Genomic DNA, 8,047 nt, shown 5'->3' on the forward strand with positions numbered 1-8,047 from the left:
AAATCTTAATATATTTAGTAAGTTGAACTTTTGTCAAGTTTTACTATAAAACTACTTTAAAACATCTTCACTAAACAGTCTGAATTTATATGTAGCACATTTTTGGTATGAAAGTGATACAGTGCTAGATATTTTTTTTAACGTATAGACAACATACAGTGTTTTGTTAGTTTCAGGACGACAACATAGTGATTTAACATTTATGTACCATACAAAATGATCTCAATAAGTCTAGTAACTGTCACTGTACAAAGTTAGTATGATCTTATAGACTATTTTCCGTGCTATCCACTACATCCCTGTGACTTATAAGTGGAAGTTTGTTCCTCTTATTCCCCTTCACCTTTGTGGCCTTTCCCTCCATCTCCCTCCCCTTTGGCAACTATCCATTTGTTCTCTGTATCTGTGAGTCTGTTTCTGTTTGTTTTTTATATTCCACATGTTAAGTGAGATCATACCATATTTGTCCTTCATTGACTAATTTCACGTAGCACAATACTCTCTAGGTTCACCCATGTTGTCACAAGTGGCAAGATTTCATTGTTTTTTATAGCTTAATCCATTGTGTGTATACATGCATACAAATGTATGTATATATTTATATGTACATAGCACATCTTTATTTGTAAATCAGTGGACACCTAGGTTACTTCCGTATCTTAAGCTACTGCAGATAATGCTGCACTGAACGTAGGGGTGCATATATCTTTGAATTAGTGTTACTGTTTTCTTTGGATGAATACCTGGAAGTGAAACTGCTGGGTCATATGGTAGGCCTATTTTTAATTTTTTGAGGATCCTCTATACTGTTCTTCAAAATAGCTGCACCAACTTGCAGTCCAGCCAACAGTGCATGAGGGTTCCCTTTTCTCCGTGTCCTTGCCAACATTTGTTATTTTGTTTTTGATAATAGTGGGTCTGACAAGTCTTAGGTGATATTTTATTGTGGTTTTCATTTGCATTCCCCTGATGATTAGTATTGTCAAGCATCTTTTCATGTGTCTGTTGGCCATGTGTATGTCCCCTTTAGAGAAATGACTATTCAGATCTTCTGTCCATTTTTTAATTGGACTTCTTTTCTTTTGATGTTGAGTTGTATGAGTTCTCCATATATTTTGGATATTAACTCCTTATCTGCTATGTCATTTGCAAATACTTCTTCCATTTAGTGGGTTTCCTTTTTCTTTTGCTGATTTCTTTCACCCTGCAAAGCTTTTTAGTTTGATGTAATCCTGTTTATTTTTGCTTTTGTCCTTGCCTGAGGAGAATGCTACATGAAGTCTTGATCAGAGTCCACAAAATCCAGTTAGCAAATACTGTGTAAACTTGACCTATTGAGATTGCTGAAATAGATAATTCAGTGAAATTTGTTAGTCTCACTTTTTAAAGATGTTCTAGTTTTCGATGCTCTGTTCATAATACGGAAAATATATGCTGTATTATGTGGTATTTAAAGTTGTTAAAAGTTCAAGTAATGTCTAACTAAAAAGGCTTTTCATTTCTGATACAAGGCTTTAGGAAGCCTTTTTGCATTTAAGAAGATCCCTATTTTGAGTTTCATGTGTCTAGGACTCATCTCTGTATGTTAGGAATTTGAGTCTTAATGACTGAAGCTCCTTTAAGTAAGGAAAACAGTCTTTTGGGATAGATAATGATTTTTGCTGAACTTGAGTTTTCCAAGGGTTTTTATGGATGTCAAGTAGTTCTTATGGGAAATTCATGTAACTATAACCATTATTAAATATAGCTCATATAAATTAACCCAAAATGTTTATTGAAGAACCTAGAACTTCACCTGATTTGTGTTTAACTATGTAACAAGTTAGTGTCTTTGTAGCCCGAATTCCTTTACTTGGGGTTTTCAGAAGATGTGTGGAACCTCTTAACCATATTTGAAGTCTTGTGTGTATACATGCATGTTTTCGGGGAAAGGTCAAATCATTCTTTAAAAAATTCTCTGATTTTCCCAAAAGTTGAGAAACATTGTTATAAATTATTTAATGTGAGAATAATTATGACTCAAGCTAATGACTCTATGTGCTAAATCTTAACTAAAATATCTTCAGAGTGCACATTACCAAATCCTTGGTCTGTATTATCAAAATTCATGTCCAGGCCTTCAGACCTATGGAATCAGAATCTTTGGAAGTTATGTCAAGGAATCTGCATTTTAACAGGCATCCAAGTGGTTCTGAGTCTCATGAAGTTAGAGAACTACCATTATATATTTTATTTCATAGGTTAGCCTTGTGACTTACAGTCCAGGTACACAAGTCGCTAAGTTTTTAAAAAGTGGTTTCTTGATTTTAAGGCAGGGGTGTCCAACATGTAGCTCAGGTTGGCTATGAATGCAGCCCTGCACAAAACTAAATTTACATAAAACATCATGAGATTTTTTTCGTGGTTACGTATCACAGTGTAATGTGTGACCCAGGACAACTCTTCTGTTGTGGCCCAGAGACGCCAAGAAGTTGGACACCTCTGTAAGGTGTATTTGTCTTAGTTCTGGTAATTATTTTTAGTAAACTGCCAGTCACCTTAGCCTATTTTATGTAGATTCCCCTATTCTCATATTTTGAAGATGAACTTTCAATGTTGCATCTAAACATGAAATGATTAAATTTGAAATCAATCTGGAAGGTTTCCATCAGTACCTAATGTTACCTGGTACTAAATATCTGTGCTTTTAGTATGGATACACTGCTGTTTGAATGATGTATTTGGCCTGTTTTTCCCTGGGATCTTGATGATACGGGGATTTTCACTTGTAGAATTTTGAGGCTGATTCTGATTACAAATATTTTTCGCAGTGTTTTGTGATTAGACTCCTCTCTCTTTCAGGCTCTCCATCTTGCCATAGAGAAAAATGGTGTGTTGCCCTTAGATGCAAAGGTAGGGTTGGGTAGGGCAGTTAAACTGGGCATACCTGTCCACCCCTTTGGGATATCCAAAGCACTCATACCCCATGGGAAATTACAGTTTGTGAACTCACTGTAGGCAAAGAAAAATTGGTAAGGCCTCCAATCAAGATGGCATAAGTAAACACAGCTCGTTTCTTCACACAACCAAATCAAAATGACAACTGAAATATAGGACAACAATCACTCAGAACCATCAGAAATTGAGTTGAATGGAAGTCTGACAACTATGGAATTAAAGAAAACACATCCATCCAGACTGAGAGGAGGGGAAGAGACGGAGCAGGCTGGTCCCATATCCATGTGTGGTGGGTAAAAATTTGGGAGGGATATCTTGGGAGTGAGGAGTTCCAGTTGCACACCAGATCCTCCAGTGCAAGAGTCCAGTTCCAGGAAAATAAGCCCATAACTTCTGGTGGCAAAACCTAACAGGGATTGAGTTGGTGGGAGAAACTTTGGTTGGAGTCCCAGGCAGTTCCTTTTAAAGAACTCCCACATGGATGTACTGAGACTCACTGCCTCTGAGCTCCAGCACTGGGGTAGCAGCTTGAAAGGCACCAGTGGCATAGGTAAAAAGTGGTGTCTGGCATCAAGGCAAGAGCTGGGGTCAACTTGCTCCCAGAAAGAAAGTTTGGGGGAGGCCATTGTCCCTTTTCTGGGCCATCCCTCAGGGAGCCATAGAACTAGTAGGCCCTACCCTATCTGAGACTCCATCAACCTGGCTAACACTATTTGCCCCACCTTGGAGATGACCTGAGACTCCTTTGCACCCAACTAATGGGCCTACCCAAGCTGTTAGACTTTTTCACATGAATGGCTGATCTTGGCTCAAGCTTCGCAACTTCCTAATTCCTATCAAACAAGCAACAGTTGGCCTCAAAGATCCTCCATCCCCCATACCTCTTGCTAAGTGGCCCAAGGCCAAGCACTAGCAGCAGCCACCTCAGATTGCTTTACAGCCTAGGGAGGGTGGCCTGCACCACCTGGGAAATTCCAGAGCTTGAGCAACCAGTGGATAGCTACAGACCACATGGGAGCACTACCACCCTGCCCCTGCACAGCTGATCCTCCACAGAGGGCAGAGGTTGGTGGACAGTGGTCACAGCCAGTCAGTCCTTGCAGCTGACTGGCCTGGGAAAAACTCTCCCATTGACCTGCCAACACCAATCAAACCTCAACTAGAAGAGGAGAGTGTACTCAGCCCACTTGGAGAGCACACGTCAAGTACCCAGTGTGGGTGATAGCAGAGGCTGTGTCTTTGGCCCTATAGGATACCTACTACGTTAGGCCACACTACCAAGACAGGGAATCAGAGGAGCTCTACCTAATACATAGAAACAAACACAGGGAGGCTGGCAAAATGAGACAAAGAAACATGGCCCAAATGAAAGCATATCAAAACTCCAGAAACAGAACTCAACAAAATGGAGATAAGCAACGTGTTAGATGCGGAGTCCAAAACACTGGTTATAAGGATGCTCAGAGAACTTAGTGAGGACCTCAACGGCATAAAGATCCAGTCAGAAATGTAGGATTTACTAATTGAAGTAAAGAACAACTTAAGGGGAAACAAGTAGAATGGATGAAGCTGAGAATCAAATCAATCATTTGGAACATAAGAATAAAACAACCAACCAGAAAAAGGAATCCAAAAAAATGAGGATAGTGTAAGGAGCCTCTGGGACAACCTAAGTTTCCAACATTCACATCATAGGGCTGCCAGAAGGAGAAGAGGAAGAGCAAGAAATTGGAAATCTATTTTAAAAAGAAATGAAAGAAAACTTCCCTAATTTAGTGAAGGAAATAGACATGGAAGTCCAGGAAGCACAGAGAATCCCAAACATGATGGCTGCAAAGAGGCCCACTCCAAGACACATCGTAATTAAAATGCAAAGGACAAAAGATAAAGAGATTCTTAAAGGCAGCAAGAGACAAACAGTTACCTACAGGGGAGTTCCCATAAGATTCAGCTGATTTCTCAAACTTTAGAGGCTAAAAGGGATTGTCAAGAAATATCAAAGTCATGAAAAGCAGGGACCTACAGTCAAGATTGCTCTACCCAGCAAAGATCATTTAGAATCAAAGGGCAGATAAAGAGCTTCCCAGAGAAGAAAACTCTGAAGAAGCTTATCACCATTAGTATATGAAAAGTTAAAGGGGCTTATTTAAGGAAAAGATCAAATCTATGAACAATAAAATGGCAAAAATACATACCTATTAACAATTGAATCTAAAGAAGAAACTAAGCAAATGAGAAGAACAGAGACAGAACCATGAATATGGAGAGTGTTTTAATGGTTGCCAGATATGGGGGGATGTAGGGGAATGGGTGAAGAGGTGAGGAGATTAAGAAGTACAAATAAGTAGTTACAGAATAGCCATGGGAATGTAAAGTACAGTCTAGGGAATGGAGTAGCCAAAGAACTTATATGCATGACTCATGGACATGAACACTGGTGTGGGGATTGCCTGAGGGAGTAGGGGGTGTTGGGTGGAGGGGGGCAAAGGGGGGAAATTGGGAGAATTCTAATAGCATACTAATTAAATATAATTTTAAATTGCAATCAAAATCTCTTTTTCTAGGAATTACCAGGAATTGGAAATACCATGTTTGCATAATGGTAGTTCAATACCTAAAGTTAGAATTAGAATGTAATAGGTCACTATTACACATGCTTCTCTTTCTAAATGTCTAAGTAGTATATTGCTCCTCACACATCTCTCTCTGTGCAAGAGAAGACAGAATGAAAAGAACAAATTCCAGTAAGCTTAGCTATGATCAATGAGCAGTCCAGTTCTGGTTCAGCTTTTTTAATTAAAAAGACTTATTAACTTCAGAGATGGGCTTTTACTGTGACAGCCAATAATAGATGTTTCCCAACACCACACTAGTCTTATTGGAGATATAAGTCCCTGTGGGTTTGTATACTGCCTTAAAAACAAATGGGGCTGTTTGTACATTGCTGTAGATGCATGGCCTGATTGTACAAGGGACTAGAATCTCTTCCATGGTGTGTTATAGGCTCTCTTTGCAAAGCAAATTGCTCTCCAGTGGAGAAACCATCGAGGTACTTCTAAGTGCTCAGCAATTACACTGCAAGCTGCTGTTAGTATTGGACACAGTATGTAGGATGCGCCTTAGTTACTGAACCAAGTGCTAAATATGCCAAGTGGAGTATTTGCCAGCTAGGGAGTCACTAACAGTTAATCGTATCTAACCCAAATAGACAATGTAATGATTTAAATTGTTCAGTTTTCTAAGTGAAATTGTTTAGGTACATTTTGTACTCTTAACAGAAGTAATGCTATTATAATACTCAGATGCTCCTATACCCTCTTCTCCACCTTTTTCCCCTAAAAGGACAAAATTCAAGATCCATTCTTTTGTACATGTCAAGGTGTAATGAAAGCAAGTCAGAAAACTGACCTTTGTTAAATTGCTCAATTTAAATTCAACTTCTGCGTAACTCTGGACAAATATTTATTCTCTTGATTTACAGAGCTTTTAAGGGTTCCATGCAAAGGCTAATGGGCTTCCCAAAGGAGGAAAAACCCAGCCTTACGGTTCCCACTAGCTTCTTTCACATCCTATTAACTAACAGTATTTTCTAAACTAGACTTTAACCTTTTCTGCTAAGTACAACCTGTGCTGAAGTTATGATTGGTAAACGTAGAGAGGAAAAGAATCGCTTTCATTGACATTTCATTCCTAAGAAGTATAACAAAACAAACCCTAGTTTCATAAGCTACAACTTATAGAATGGATAGGTTAGTCTTGGCAGAGACACATCTTTTCTGAGGAAATTTAAGGAATAAAAATGAATCAGCTGGGGTCCAGTGTGGTGAATTCAGACGGCAGAACCCTGGAGCCGTGACTCGACTCAGCAGACTCCTTTTCCCTAACTTGTTCCCTTGATCCTGATGGCTATGACGAAATCATTCCCGTGTGAGAACCCACCTGTTCTCCTTTTAAAACACTTGTAAAAAAGAAGATTCTTTACCGCAAAAATTTTTTTTGTTTGATCATTCTCTAAGTTGGATATTGTAATATTTTTCACGTCTCAGTGGCTGAATTTTTCTTATCTCTTCTGAACTCTATAGTTCAGAATCAGAAAAAAAAGGTAAATTTAGAAGAGGGGAAGTTCATTTTGTGAGTTTAAATAATCTGTGAGCATTTCTTATGTTCAAGTCTTTAATCCATGTTGCATATTTTTGTGTATTGTGTGAGATAGTGGTCCAGTTTCATTCTTTTGCATGTGCGTGAGTATTTCATCTGATAGCTTCGCAGGATTGAGGGACTCCATGGAAGGGCATGGCTTCGGTGTAAGAGGTCCCTGTTAGTCTCTTTTCTAAATTTATCTTAAGGATTCTCGCATTGTCTGAGAGGATCACCATGATTTAAAAATATACGTTCTTTGTTAAACTTTTAAAATTCTTACAAGTTTTGCATATTCTTTTCTCCTTATTTTCTTATTTATTTGCCAAGACTAACAAAGTTTCTTGGTTACAGTTTAGAGCTCCATACCTATGTAAAAGTGGATAATAACTGTGAGCTGTGTTGGTAGTGTAGCAGAGTGAAATGTCTGTGTCTCAGTCTCCATCTTGCTCAAGCCTGCTTAGTTCCCACAGCCTTCAGGCAAACAGCTCCTGCCTTAGACATGCTAATTATCAGAGGAAATCTGCTTGGGGCTTGAGGTTTTCCAAAAACAGCTCCACCTATTTCTGCTTCCCTTGACAGAAGAGAAGACTGAGCTCTGTACTGTTGTAAGATGGACTTGAGAAACTCCCAGGGCTCTAATCTTGGTTGGTGCCTTCATGATCAGTAAACCTTGCCTTAACTCCAAGCTCTGATGTTCTTTTCAAGCCTCAGGCACACAAGCTTTGGATTGGTAACAGGAGGTGGTACTTCTGGGAAAATAGTAATGGTAACTGGTAATAACAATAGTAAACAGGAATGAGGTGGTATTTCTGGACCATAAAAAAAATTGATTACTCAAGGAGTGGGAAGTGGCTTAGGGTGGGGTGTGGATGCTTGGATTACTGATGCTTTATGTTCTTAGCATAGAGGGGGAGTTTATTCTCTCCCAGGAGTCAGACATCAGGAAAAAAGTTCAGTCAAACTATGGAAT

Source organism: Pteronotus mesoamericanus, unplaced genomic scaffold (genome assembly GCF_021234165.1).
Source record: "Pteronotus mesoamericanus isolate MK-2021 breed Mesoamerican mustached bat unplaced genomic scaffold, CSHL_Meso_final contig_56, whole genome shotgun sequence".
Taxonomy (NCBI): Eukaryota; Metazoa; Chordata; class Mammalia; order Chiroptera; family Mormoopidae; genus Pteronotus; species Pteronotus mesoamericanus.